General features: G+C 26.7%; 1 long non-coding RNA gene across 1 annotated transcript; it reads left to right on the forward strand.

Annotated features, from left to right (window-relative positions):
* The first annotated feature begins 11,585 nt into the window (after positions 1-11,585).
* LOC117126891 lies at positions 11,586-13,986 on the forward strand. Its single transcript, XR_004449617.1, has 2 exons — positions 11,586-13,207; positions 13,275-13,986. It is a non-coding gene; the product is annotated as an uncharacterized LOC117126891 (long non-coding RNA).
* Positions 13,987-16,652: the final 2,666 nt, after the last annotated feature.

A 16,652-nucleotide genomic window follows, 5' to 3' on the forward strand; every position in this document is an offset into this window, starting at 1 on the left:
TGGGTATACTTTGGCCATGGAGACAGAGGAGCACCCGGAGAATGAACAAGTCCTCGAACCTAGTATAACAACTCTCCAAGCCAAAGTCTGGAAACTCAAGACTTCCAAGAAGATACAACACTTCATCTGGCAAGCGATCTCCAACTGCCTTCCGGTTTGTAGCTCGCTCTCCGATCGCCATTGCGGAACTGATCGATCCTGCCCGAAATGTGGAGCGGAAGAAGAAACCCGGAACCACCTACTCTTCGAATACCCGCCATCAGTCCAAGCTTGGGCTCTGGCGGACTTGCCGCACTCTCCGGGTATATTCCCGAGCAACTCGATCTTTAGTAATCTGGATCGCGCATTATGGCGCGCAAAGGAACTTGCAATCCCGGAAGATATCAGTGCAACTATTCCGTGGATCATCTGGTACATATGGAAAGCTCACAACGACAAAGCTTTTAATGGAAAAGAGATCTCACCGTTAGAAACCATACAAGTAGCCCGAGCAGAGGCAGAGAGTTGGCGCACAGCCTAGATCATCAAACAATCCCAAGAAGAGAAAGGCGACGACACTCCCATTACCCCTCCACCTCATGACCCCAGCCTGCAGTGCCTTATCGACGCATCCTGGCACAAGGATGACAACCTTTTTGGTGGGGGAATGGTTCTAACGACTGAGGATGGGGCGACGACTTACGGTTCGTTTGCTAGTAACCGAGTCTTAACCCCCCTACATGCTGAGTTCCAAACTCTGCTGTGAGCCATGAAATCCTCCATTCAGTTGGACCATAGCACTATGAACTTCAGGACAGACTGTCTCCAGCTAGTCAACCTCCTGGAAGAAGACGACGAAGACAAATGGCCATCCTTACTGGCTGAAATTGACGATTTTCATCTTATTCGTTCTATGTTTACATTTTGCTCTATATCTTTTGTCTCCCGTTCTTTGAACTTCCGAGCTGACCACCTTGCAAAAGGAGCTAGGTCTCGAGGTCTTTATTTTTCTCATGTAAACACTCAACTCCCAAGTTGGATGGCTCATGAGGCCAACCTCTTGGTAGTTTCTTAATAAAATATGGAGCTTTCGATGTCAAAAAAAAAAAAAAAACTAAAACCCTATCTCGAGGTATCACGAAGTTGTTATTTGTGTCTTTGAATATCTCAAAAGGCATTAATTACCATGCACACATTTTTAAGGCAATTAACATGCACACCTGATAAATATATAATTTTTTTATATATATTTGTGATGATGTAACATCTAATAACAATGATATTGTAAGTAAAGACCACAATACAAAGGTCTTGAACTTTATACTTTAATATACCTATTTAAATCAACAAAAGTTATAAAAATAATAGTTTCATGTAAATATGATTATGATCATTGTTCAAAATGGATCCATATGTATTTTATACAATTAATAGAAATGGCCTTGAATACAACAGCATAAATGTGGTTGAGAAACCCAGTTACAAAAACTGTGGTTGAGATATAATATAAATGAACAAGACTTAGGTTCATCCCTAGGGTGAACCTTTAAATTCACCTCTCTTTTTATTACCAATCAAAATGTCACTAGATTAATAATAAAATAAATTAATTTTATTTTAAGAAATCTGAAATAATTGAAAAAAAATAATAACGCCAATTTTAATGATGCTAACGCCACTAACTAAACCCTAAACTTTAAATCTATACCGTAAATCCTAAACCCTAAACCTAGATTATAAACCCTAAACCCTAAACCCAAACTGTAAACCCTAAACCCAAACCCTATATCCTAAACCCAAATTCTAAACCCTAAACCTAAACCATATATCATAAACCCAAATCATAGACTCTAAACTCAAACCATATATCCAAACCTAATACATACACCCTAAACTCAAATCGTAAACCGTGAACCCAAATCCTATATATTAAAGGTTTGGGTTAATGTTGATGTTGTTTTTTTAGGGTTTAAGATTTGGTTTAGAGTCTAGGTTTGGGTTTAGGATCTACGGTTTGAGTTTAAGGTATAGAGTTTGAGTTTAGAGTTTACGGTTTGGGTTTAAAGTTTAGGATTTGAGTTTAAGATATAAGATTTGAGTTTCGGGTTTAGAGTTTGGGTTTAGAATTTAGGGTTTAGGGTTTAAATTTAAGGTTTAAGATTTAAAATTTAAGATTTAGGGTTTAGTTAGTTGCGTTAGCGTCTTTCAAATGAGCGTCATTATTTTTTTAATTATTTTAATTTTTTTTAAAAATAATAATGTATTTTATTATTAATTTATGTGATATTTTGATTGGTAATAAGAGAGGAGGTGAATTATGTTAGGGGTGAACCTAAGTTTTGTTCAATAAAAATAGATTTTTGTAAGACATGCCTGTGTGTATACTGAGACTAATTTTTCTCATTTAGCGCCCAAAATTTAGAAGTTAATAATTCTAATTATTTTTTCCAACTTATTTTTCCATTTACTAAATCTGCAAATGATCATATTTTATTGTTATCGTAATTTGACAATAACATAATTTGACAACTTATTTAATTATTACTATAAATTGCATCATAATTTATTATAAATATATCCGAATTTCGTTGTCAATAAACTAAACATTAAGATCATTTTGGACATGGAGCATAGCACGCACATTTGTTTCCAGAGGAGCAACGAGCGTTTATTTCATGTAATCCTGACCCTTCTATCCTCTTTTTGCACGCAGATAGGCAGGCTGGCTTGTTTTGACAACTTCCAGGCTTTTGGTTATCTAGACCTATAGGACACAAATCTTTTTTATTCCCTTGCCCCTTCGTTCCGGCCACTGTTATATATATAAAACATAAATATCAGTGTATGTAATGAAAATTATTTTTTTTGGCAGATTTCAAATACTGAAAAAATATTATAGATAATATTTATTTTGTTTTTAAAATCATTGATTATTTGAGATATACAAAACATGTAACTAATCTGATATAAAAATAATATATATATAACTATCATGTAAATTTCCTTGTAAAGTGATATATCAACTAAATTTCTAGACGAGAAAAAAAAACTTTATTTCTTAAACAAAAACTATAGCTTTACATATTTATTTACTCAGGAAACATGAATTTGAAGTAATGAAGAAAATGTGTTTATTGAATCAATTTAGTTTTTTTATTAATATATTTAAACCATATATCTAGCCAAAATAGGCGAAGAAATAACACAAAATACTTTTTGGATATCAGTTTCCTAGACTTATCATAAAAGCACTGTATATAATTTTATTGGTTAAGATATTATGCAATTTCATAGTGTAAATGAACTATAACAAAATGTCTGTAACAACTTAGCTTATTAAAAAATAAAGTAATGCGTCGTAGAAAAAATAAAAAATAAAGACATTCTAAATTCTTTCTTTTAAGAATAAATGTAATATATTTTACAAAAGTATAGACACAAACCTAGTACAAAAATGACGAGGAGAGTTAAAACATTAAATGAAAATATAAGTGATTTTTCCATCCTCGGTAATATGAATAAATTGATTTTTATCATAAAATTTGTTGTGTGTATAGAAACAAGAAAGTATATGTATATATAGGAAGTCAAATGTATCCTGTGTTACAATATATCTAATTTAAGCTACTTAGCTCCTTTAATTTAGATGAAAGGAGGTGGTTTTGCATAATTCCAGATTCTGTTTTACTTATTTGGTATATTAATGCATTAGACTCGCTCATATTGTATCAAAAATAGATATCTAATTCACAGTCAATATTTTTTGGGTAAAAATTAAGAAATAAAAATTTTATTTATATGAGGAAATTCTGTTGATAAAGAAACAATTGAAATCCTTTTATATATTACAATAGAGATCATTTAAGTGAATTTTTTTAATGGATCGATCATATATGAAATTTCAGAGAATTTGAGTAAATTTTATTGGATATAGTATTTATTTTTTATTTAGAGCAATTATAAAAGTAATAACTATTACATGTACATATAAATTTTATACCATTTATCTATTTCAAATTTCTAATTCAGTATCACACTGATTGGTGCTCAAGAACATAATATAATTAGTTATAAAATTTTAAGATTATGTTTTAGAAATAATATTAATATTTTTTTCTAGTTTGGATTAAATGTAGAGATCTGATAGAAATTTATGGTAAATAATATTTGATGGGTGATTTTAGATTGCATTTTTATCAGAGAAATATCATATGATAATCCTAAGATTTATTTTATCACAAATATAGAACACAATGATCAAAATATGTTGGCATTATAGAGGTAAAAATCAAGTTCAGTTTCCATTTCTCTCTGTTTTACTACAATTACACTCTCCTTGATGATTAATGATCCTTATCTGCCTTCTTTATACTCGTAAGAAACATAAATGTTTTCAAATGGTTGGTCTATCTAAAGTATCCTTATTTAGATTTCTTATTTGAAGACATATTTATTCCAAGATAAGAAAAATATTTGATTTTAGTGTAAGTACATCAATTGTTATTTTTTAAAATTTGATATTTATATTAATTTTATTATATTATTTGGTGTATATAATATATATTGCATAGAACTTAAATGCGGGCTGAGATGTAATATTACTAAATCTCATCAAAAATATATTAAGTTTTAAGAAAATATAAAAATAATTTCATTGTGAATATAAAACAAACAATATAATAATAGGCTCTTACTTATAATATATCTATACATATAAATTTATAATTTTAATGGGACCAAATATTTACATAGAATTTTCTAAAAAAATATTATTTTATTATTTTGTCGATTTGTGTCAAAGTTTAAACCGGTCAAAATTGAGATCGGTAAAATTTATTAATTTATCGAGTATTCATTTATAAAAGGTCTACTGTATATAACAATCACACATTAAACGTTTTGCTGACTACAAAGCAAAATTAGATATTATGCAAATAATTCAATTGCTTATGTTATTCAAATAAAATATATGTAAACTGTATGATAAAATATTTTAATATAGTAACAGTTTACCTGCAGCAAATTAATATTTTTCAAAAATTATGAATATGTTTATAAACATAATTATTACATTTACAAATATAAATAACTAAATATCCAATAAGAGGGTATAGTTTTAAATAAAAAAACCATGAAATCATATTTCATATAAGAAAATTAAATAAATCAATTAGATAATTAGTTTAAAAGTTATTATGAAATTAAACTAAATTATTAATACAGACTCACGCGTAGCGTGAATATAAAATCTAGTCTATACTATATAAAAGTTGAGGCTATAAACCATCGAGAACGCCACATAGGATTTAAAACCACAATCAAAGTATGACATATCATCATTCTAATTTAATATTTTTGAAAATGTTAATATTTTAAAAACTATTTTTAAATAAACATAAATCAATATCAAATAATGTAAACTAAAAAGGTTAAAAACTTTATAAATGTATTAACTTAATATCTATAATAAATTTACGAAATTCAACATAAATAATTATTATTTATTTTTTATTTTTTATACTATATAAAAGTTAAAATTGTTATTTTAATTTATTATTTTCAAAATTTCAATATTCTAAAAGAAATATTTATAAAATAAAAGGAAATCAATATCAAATAAAGTAAACTAATAAATGCAAAAACTTTATAAATGTATTAACTTAATATCTATAATCCATTTTCGAAATTAAACATAAAAAATTAGTAATTATTTATTATTTTCAAAATTATTTATTTCAAAATAATAAAAACTTTTGTTTTGAAAGAAAATATAATATTGCAGTAGTTTCAAAATAGTAAACATCCAAATTTGTATAGCAAGAATATGTAAATTGTCATAATCTTTTAAAAAAGATAAATAGTAAACATCATGACCACTATTTTCTTATTTAAGGTCATTCAATCTGTTATCATGTCTACATATGATTTAAAACGGCCCATCGTAATATGGCAAATCATTTGTTATCATTTATTATTTTTAAAAATATTAATATGTCCAAAATTTGTTTATTTCAAAATAAAACAGAAACCAATATCAAATTAGTTAAGTTAACAAAAGTGGAACATTATAAATTATAAATAAGTTGACTTAATATATAATATATATTTTGACATTTAACATAAAAGTAAAAATACAAAGTAATAATTAATTTAAAAAATGCAAGACTTTCAAAATTTAGGCTATATGCTAATGAAGGTACAAATAATTGAGAATGTTCACATAATATTTTTAAAACACCAAAATATGCTAAATCATCATTTTATTAACTATATAAAAAATAATCTAAAAAACCATTGAGAATATACACATAGGATTATAAGAAACCAATCAAAAAAATAAAAATCATAATTTTAGTTTACTATTTTTTAAAGGTTTAAATTTCCAAAATTGATTATTTGTACAAAAAATGGAATTCAATATCAAAAACACAAACTACTAAATAAATAACTAAAATGGAAGTGACTGATATAAATACACTAAGTATTTTAAAATTTAACATAAATCTATATTATACAAGGGTCGGCCCGCCCTACGAGTTGAAATTTGTTTTAAGATTCAAGAATTTAGTTTTGTTATGTGTTACTTATTAGTATGCTGTGGTATTGTTGTTTTTCGATTATTTTTGCTTTGGCATTGTATCAAATTAACTAATTGTCCAACTCATAATTAGAGATGTACAAATGAGGATTTGTGATAAAGTTTGATGATAATACTATTTTTTTTTTTAATTTTTATTCATAGTGGAGTGTGCATGTATCAGAAAGAGGCCTATAACAACTTTTATGTTTTTGCGTATGGATTTTAAATATATATTATTTTGTATAATGCATACTTGCTCTACAACATTTGCTTGTAGACTAGAAAAATTGTTTTCTCTATTTTTAAAAGAGAAAATTTTTAGTTTTGAATATAACATGGACATATGTATTGACTATATATAGAAGTTGGGTGTTATTTTAAAATGACATATGTATAGAGGTTTTTCAACCATTACTTCACTGGCACAAAACATTTATAACTGTAAATACCTTCTTTTAAAAGCAAAATTAATAAAAGCGTGTACAACAAACGTATTTTGATATATATTATATGCATCAAGTTATAAAGGTTGGAAGTATTGCAAAACTGTTTGGAGCAAAGTTTTTAACTTTACGATCTTCATCTTGATGTCAGTCAGTGCCGACCCTGGCCACAAGCAGAAGAAGCATGGGCTTCCAGCCGACACGATAATAAGTATTTTCGTAGCCACATATTATAAAAAGTGACTTTAGCCTAGTGGTTCTAAGAGAAATTACCAGTGCTGGAGGTGTTGGGTTCAATTACCCATGACTGCATTCATTTTTTCAGCCTTTTGTTATATTTTGGCCTCAAATATAAAATGGGACACGTGTCACTTCCATAACGCACGACTTGATGAAGAAGCATCACAGAAGATAAACAAACATATTTATATATATATAGATTGTTTTATTTTGGCCTCAAATATAAAATGAGACACATGTCGCTCCATAACGCACAAGTTGATCATGTGGCATCACATAAGAGAAGCGAACATATTTATATATATATCGATTAAAGTTTAGGCGATGTTATTAAAAATATTTGTGGCTATAAGTACTGAAGGTGTCAACATATATATGATTTAAAACAACCAATTATATTATGATAAATCATTATTTAAATTTTAATTTTCATATTATTAATATTTCAAAATAATTTTAATTTAAAAATAAAATAGAAACCAATAACAAACAAAGTAAGTTAACAAAAGTAAAATATTATAAATAAATTTACTTTATATATATGTATAGTATTTTCGAAATATAAAATTAAAATAAAATACAAATTAAGAATTAATTTAAAAAAATATAAGGCTTTTAAACAATTATAAGTAAATAAATTTAACTCATAATTGTCAAAAATTAGGCTATATGCTTTTGACAATATTACTAAATAACATATACAATATATAAGTTGAGGGTATAAGTCACTGAGAATATTTGCATATTATTTTAAAACACTAAAATATGCTAAATCATCATTTTATTTGCCATATAGAGGCTATAAGCCATTGAAGACATTAACATAGGATTTAAAACGACCAATCATATTTTGATTTATTTTCATTTATTATTTTTAAAATGTTAATCTTTCCAAAAATATTTATTTCTGAATAAATTGGAAATCAATATCAAATTAGTTAAGTTAACAAAAGTAAAAAAATACAAATAAGTTAATTTAATATATAAAATACTTTTCGAATTTTAACATAAAAATAGAAATAGAAAATAATTATTAATTTTAAAAAGCAAGACTTTCAAAAATTTATAAGTAAATAAATTAACTCATGATTTTCAAATTTTAGGCTATATGCTAATGAAAATATTCACAAATAACATATACTATGTACAAGTTGAAAGTATAAATAATTAAAAATATTCACATAATATTTTTAAAACACTAAAAATATGCTAAATCATCATTTTATTTACTATATAAAAACTCGGGCTAAAAGGCGATTGAGAATATACACAGAATTATAAGCAACCAATCAAAATACAAAATCATAATTTTAGTCTACTATTGATTATTTGAATACAAAATATAATTCAATATAAAAACTACTAAATAAATAATTAAAATAGAATTGACTCATATATATACTAAGTAGGAGTTTTTGCCAAAACTAACCCACAACTTGATTTTAATCCCAAACCTATACCCAAACTTGAATCAAATGCAAAACTAACCTAAAAGCCTAGTGAAATTACAGCTCAGCCCCTTGTGACCAAACAAAAAAACAGAAGTCATTTTTACGAATATAGCCCCAGTAAATCGTCTGAATCGTCTGAGATGTTGGAAGTCGTCTGGACGACTGAAATGTAAGTCATCTGGTACCAGTTTATTTTAAAAATACTTTATAAATCTTGTAAAAAAATATTTTGATGCGTGAAAAATAAAAATCAAGTAATTATAAACAGTTTTAAGTGATATAAATTAAGATATGATAAAATTGATTTGTTTTGAAGATATAGTGAATCATGAAATACTTTGGTTTAGGAGTTTGGCAAACATATGTTGTAGTATTGTATGTATTGTTAGGGTTAGATTTTGTAAAACTAAAATGTTTTTTTCAAAAATTAGTTTTCACCTATATGTGTTTATTTCTGTGTATAGTAAACACTTTTCAAGTTTGATTTGATTTTATGAAGTGTTTAATTAGATAATTAAGTTTAGGGGTTATGTTTAGGGTGTGGACGACTTATATTTCAGTCGTCTGTTGAATAATTTACTCGGACGACGTATATTTCAGTCGTCCACATCGTACCGAACCTTTAATTTACCAATGTGTGTTTTAACCTAACCAGATCATTTACCGGACATATAAAAACTAGTTTAGGTTATGTTTAGAGTCTAGACGACTTACATTTCAGTCGTCTGGTGAAGAAATTAAAACAGACGACTTACAAGTCGTCCAAATATTCCCGCCTAAATTTTTTTTAAAAATTATTTTCCCGCTTAAAATATTAAACTCTTCTGGACGACTTACATGTATGTCGTCTGTTTTAATTTCTTCACCAGACGACTGAAATGTAAGTCGTCCAGGAAGTCGTCTGAGTCAAAAATATTTAACCTAATTGGATTTTTTGTTTCCCTATATAAAGAAAAATTTACACATTCTTTCTCATCCTCTCAAATGGCTGCAACAAAAATGTAATGTTCATCATTCTAAAACTCTCCAACCTCTCTCTAATCTCTTTGACTTGAAAACACCAAACTTATATGAATTTTTCACTTTTGTCTCATGTATTTCTTACTAATCTATCTTTTTTCCATGTTTTTAATCAAATGGTACTCATCTTCCACTTTAAAGGTAGATCTATTAATTTTAGATATGTGTTTTTGTGTGTTCTATAAATGTAGATTTATCTAATCTTCCACTCATTTTCTCTATTTTTAAGTCATTTGAACGTTTTTGGATATGCAGGTTTTTCAGATCTGGATTTGATATGCAGGTTTTTCAGATCTGGAAGACTTCGGGGACGACTTACCTGTTAGTCGTTTGGAAGTCGTCTGAAAGTCGTCTGGACTTCTTGGAAGTCTTCTGACAAAGTCGCCTGGACTTCCAGGAAGTCGTCTGGACTTCCAGGAAGTCGTCTGGACTTCATGAAGGTCTTCTGACGAAGTTTCCCTTTCATAATAGATTTGAGCATTTTGGTAAGTTCTTATGTCTGATTTTTCTTCATTTGGTAACTTCTTGTTGTATAAAGTTCTTACTTTTTTCCCAAACTAAAACTCTCCAAATCCACTCTAATCTCTTTGACTTGAAAACACCAAACTTTATATGAATTTTTCAGTTTTGTCTCATGTCTTTCTTACTAATCTATCTTTTTTGCAGGTTTTTAATTAGATGATATTCATCTTCCACTAATTTAAAGGTAGATCTATTATTTTTAGATATGTATTTTTGTGTGTTCTGTAACGGTAGATTTATCTAATCTTCCACTCATTTTTTTTCTGTTTTTAAGCCATTTGAACGTTTTTGGATATGCAGGTTTTTCAGATCTGGATTTAATATGCAGGTTTTTCAGATCTGGAAGACTTCTGGGACGACTTACCTATTAGTCGTCTGGAATTCTTGGAAGTCTTCTGACAAAGTCGTCTGGACTTCCTGGAAGTCGTCTGGACTTCCTAAAAGTCGTCAGGACTTCCTGTAAAGTCGTCTGGAAGTCGTCTAAACTTCCTAAAAGTCTTCTGACAAAGTCGTCCGAACTTCTTGGAAGTCGTCTGGACTTCTTAAAAGTCGTCTGGACTTCCTGGAAGTCTTCTGACAAAGTTTTCTTTCATATCAAGTGGAGTCCAAGCTTGTCTTTGTAGAGGAATGATCTATAATAGTTTTGTTTGTGGTCAGTTTTGTGAATTGCATGTCTACTCTTTTAGTTGTGAATTTTTTGTAAAATCAGTAATAATATTTTTCAAGATGTATTAAAAGTGCTAACAATGTGTTTACACATTTACAAATCAATGAAATAATAGACTTCAGTAGTATTTTTCTTAACTTTGGATCTCTCATATGCAATAATAAACTCCAATGGCCTTTTTCTCATCTTAATAAACAAGAATGTTGGTAGCTTCATATTGATACAACATTTTAAGAAGCATTTTAATCCTTCTTTCAACTAATAATACTTAAGAGATGGAAACAAACAATAGTAACTAGTCAAAGCATATCATATTTTTTATAAGTTTGCGTTGAAAAACTTAGTCAAATTTAGTAAAACTAAGGGGGAGAACATTTTGTAAATATGAGTTTTGCATATCTTGAAGTTACTTATCACTCTTAAAAATACAAGTTATTCAAAAACTAACGTAGAAGACTTAAAAACTAGTGGAGAAGACGCGGACGACTTCAATCTAAGTTGTCCAGACGACTAAACTATACGTCGTCTGGTCAACGCAGAGGTTATTTTTGCAATTGACTTTGAAATCTGTTATTTCGGACGACTGAAAATTAAGTCGTCTACTATTGTTTGGTTAAAAAAAAAAACTCCAAAAAAGCTAGACGACTTACATTTCAGTCGTCATAGGTTAGTTTTGCAATTGAAAAAAAAACTTCAAGATTTAATTATATATAGATGACTTATAATTCAGTCGTCCACGAGACGACTGAAATGTAAGTCGTCCAGGATTTACGAGGTTTGACCAGAATCTCGGAAAAAATCTTGGACGACATACAAGTAAGTCGTCTCGTGGACGATTGTATTATAATTCGTCTGTGTATAATTAAATCTTGAAGTTTTTTTTATAACAAAGACTAGCAATAAATTAGCATGAAAGATAACATAAAAGAATGATAGAAGGAACAATCGATATGAATTTGTCAATACAAGTATACTATCTAAGTATTATAATCAACAAACTAAAAACATACAAATTTTGAACATTTAGAAAACAAATCTCAAGATTACAATGAAGACGCTATTTAAAACTTTTGCTCTCTTATCTTCAGCATTTGGCAACTAGAAAAACTGATTATCAAAATTATTTAATACATTAGTTTTCAAAGGATCTTAAAAATCTTCACGTAAACTCCAAAACAAAAAAATATTATCTATTATAGCAAAACATAAATTGTAAATATTTTAATACATTATACGATCATGAAATCTTAACTACAATACAAATAATTAATTAGATCAAGTCGTAGATAAATCTAATACTTTAGATTCTCAATACTATTAATTCAATAAATAAAATGTTACATAACAATAGGTAAATTCATTATATTTACTTTACTTCTTATATTATCTTATGAAGGCTATTTAATATTAATTAAATTTCATCAAAATATGTATTGTGATTTAATTTTAAATATAAGAGGGTATATTTATAAATAGACATAAATAATAAAATTAACAAATCATATTTCAGATAAGAAAATTATATAAATAAATTAAATAATTAGTTTAAAAGTTATTATAAAACTAATCTAAATTATTAATACAGACTCGCGCGTAGCGCGAATATTAAATCTAGCGTAGTTCATATCTTGTACTATATAAAAGTTGAGGGCGTCCACATAGGATTTAAAACCTCCAGTCGTGTTATGACAAATAAGCATTTTAATTTGTTATTTTTAAATATGTCAATGTTTATATAAAAGTTAAAGTTATAAGCCATTGAGAACGTCCACATATGATTTAAAACAACAAGTTGTATTATGACACATGAGATCTTTAATTTACTTCTTTTTTTTTTGAAAGTGAATTTGTGTATAGCACATAAAGAATGTCGATATTAGCTCAATACCCAAAAGTGAAAAAAGCTGGTGTCCAGTGTTATTATGCAGAATCAAATTACCTTAGTGTCCTTTTGTTAAATGAGAGTTTCAATAATGAAAATCTCAATTGCCGATGAAAATCTCCTCTCTCCTTTTTTTTAAATATGTATATTAATTAGAACTTCATTTCCGTAAAGGGACAAATCGGAGCAAAACAAATAGACGCAACACTCTAAAGAAACATCAGGCTAGGTTTCATGAGAGATGACTACAATCTATAACTACAGAACAAAGAAGCAGAGAGGGTCAAAGGCAAGGGAAATAAGGCTAGGGAAGCTTGTTCCCTCCTCCGGTGACTATCAATCCGGTTACCGAAGCTTTTCACGGCGGGGTGTCCAAGCCAGTGCTAGATCCGCCACCGGTTTCCTTCAATCAATCACCCACCAGTTTCCTTCAAACTTGATCTTGATTCAGTTGTTTACTCATCTGAATTATGTAACCGATCTTGATTAGGACCTCGGCGTCTCTCGCGTGCCGATCGAACCTCACCGCGACCGAGACTCTACATCTCGAGTTTCCCTTGTGTTTAATCTCGTCCCTCGCACCTCGACGCAACGGAGACGGCAGCGTGTAGCGTCTCCCGGACGGAGGCGAGAAGGTCTAGAGCTAGCTGGTTGGTGGAAGACGCGCCGGTGGAGTCGGAGATGTCGGCGAGGTGAGTGTTGAGATCGGTGAGAGAAGAGAAATAGGGGCATAATTGTCTTCCTAAATTGTTGAACAGTACTTAAAAGTACCTTATGGTATTGACCTAATTTCGCCTAAAGCTGAATGTAGAGAGTGCAATTTCTCTTTTCTTAATATGTAAAAAATTTCAAAACTGTTTATTTCATAATAAAATAAAAATCAATTTAAATATGGTAAACTTACAAAATTCAAGGAATTATATATAATTTAACTAAATATATAATATATTTTCGAAAATTAACATAAAATATCTTACAAATTTAATATTTAACTTAAATATGCAAGATATTTAAACAATTAGAACTATATAAATTTAAAACACATGCTTTTTTAAGTTTAGGTTACATACTATTGAAAATATTCAATAATATGATTTAAAACAACTATTAATAATATGACAAATCATTAATTTAGTTTAATATTGTTAAAAAGTCAATATTCCAAAAATTGGTTTATTTTAAAATAAAACAGAAATCAATATGAAATAAGGAAATCTAATAAAAGTAAAAAGATTTTATATATATATATATATATATAAATAAGTTAACTGAATATATAATTAATTTTCGAGTATTAAAAATAAAAATAAAAATGCAAGACTTTCAAAACAATTTAACTATAAAATTTTAAAACATGTAATTTCAATTTCTTAGTATATTCTATTGAAAATATTTACAAATAATATATTCTATATATAACTTGATGTCATAAATATTTTAAAATGTGCATTATCTATACTATATAAAAGTTGAGGCTATAAGCATCTATGTAGGATTTTAAACGACCAATCATATTATGACAAATAAACATTTTAATTTTTTACTTTTTAATATATTAATCCTTACTAATAAAAGGGACCTTTTGAGGCTCCATAGAGCGTCCACATCAGCAAAAAAAACTTCTCCCGAAAGATGACACGTGGCATAAAATATAGTTTTACATTTTAATATTACTAATTTTCGAAAATTATAAATAATATGTAAACATACAGCATAAAAAAATAGAAAAACTACATTAAACATATGTAAGACTACCATTTTTCACTAAAAAAAAGACATCTTATCTCCATAATGTAACATTACTATTTTGTAAAAAAAAACATTATATATAATTTTGAAAATAATAAATAATATGTAAACATACAACATAAAAAAAGGAAATACTACATTAAACATATGTAAGATTACCATTTTATATTTAAAAATAACAATAATATGTAAACATACAACATGAAAAAAATGGAAAAACTACATTAAACATATGTAAAATTACTATTTTTTACTAAAAAAAAACAGTTTATCTCCATAATGTAACACAACCATTTTATAAAAAAAAGAAAAAAAAACATAAATATAACTATTTGACTATTTGTCCAAATTATTCTTTAAAACATTGTCGTTTTACATTAAAAATGAAAAAATACATTAATATTTAAACATCTATCTTAAAATATAAAAAATAGATATTAATAAAATATAAAGTATAAGAAAGAGAAATACACAATATATAGAAAAATAAATAATAAGTAAATATTATAAATATATAAATATACGAATTATATATACAATAATAAGTAAATGCAAAATTTTAAAAAAAATGGAAAGAGTACATTAAATATTAAACATCTATCTTAAAATGTAAAATACAGATATGAAGTAAATAGAAAGTATAAGAAAAAGAAATACACAACTTAAAAACAATGGAAAAATTATATTAAGATTTAAACATCTATCTTAAAATATAAAATATAGATATTACGTAAATAGAAAGTATAAGAAAAAGAAATACACAATTTAAAAAAATAGAAAAAGTACATTAGTATTTAAACATCTATCTTAAAATGTAAATCTATCTTTGAGGCTCCATAGAGCGTCCACATCAGCAAAAAAAACTTCTCCCGAAAGATGACACGTGGCATAAAATATAGTTTTACATTTTAATATTACTAATTTTCGAAAATTATAAATAATATGTAAACATACAGCATAAAAAAAATAGAAAAACTACATTAAACATATGTAAGACTACCATTTTTCACTAAAAAAAAGACATCTTATCTCCATAATGTAACATTACTATTTTGTAAAAAAAACATTATATATAATTTTGAAAATAATAAATAATATGTAAACATACAACATAAAAAAAGGAAATACTACATTAAACATATGTAAGATTACCATTTTATATTTAAAAATAACAATAATATGTAAACATACAACATGAAAAAATGGAAAAACTACATTAAACATATGTAAAATTACTATTTTTTACTAAAAAAAAAACAGTTTATCTCCATAATGTAACATAACCATTTTATAAAAAAAAGAAAAAAAAACATAAATATAACTATTTGACTATTTGTCCAAATTCTTCTTTAAAACATTGCCGTTTTACATTAAAAATGAAAAAATACATTAATATTTAAACATCTATCTTAAAATATAAAAAATAGATATTAATAAAATATAAAGTATAAGAAAGAGAAATACACAATATATAGAAAAATAAATAATAAGTAAATATTATAAATATATAAATATACGAATTATATATACAATAATAAGTAAATGCAAAATTTTAAAAAAATGGAAAGAGTACATTAAATATTAAACATCTATCTTAAAATGTAAAATACAGATATGAAGTAAATAGAAAGTATAAGAAAAAGAAATACACAACTTAAAAACAATGGAAAAAATTATATTAAGATTTAAACATCTATCTTAAAATATAAAATATAGATATTACGCAAATAGAAAATATAAAAAAAAGAAATACACAATTTAAAAAAATAGAAAAAGTACATTAGTATTTAAACATCTATCTTAAAATGTAAATCTATCTTAAAATATAAAATTATTAGTAAATAGAAAGTATAAGAAATAGAAATACACAATATAAATAAAAATTAAATATATAATATAAGTAAATACCCAATTTAAAAAATGGAACATTACATTAAGATTTAAAAATATATCTTAAAATTTAAAATATAGATATTACGTAAATAGAAAGTATAACAAATAGAAATATACAATTTAAAAAAAATGGAAAACGTACATTAAGATTTAAACATCTATCTTAAAAAGTAAAATAGAGATATTAAGTAAATAAAAAGTACAAGAAATGAAAATACATATACAG

The sequence above is a fragment of the Brassica rapa genome, chromosome A07 (genome assembly GCF_000309985.2).
Source record: "Brassica rapa cultivar Chiifu-401-42 chromosome A07, CAAS_Brap_v3.01, whole genome shotgun sequence".
Taxonomy (NCBI): Eukaryota; Viridiplantae; Streptophyta; class Magnoliopsida; order Brassicales; family Brassicaceae; genus Brassica; species Brassica rapa.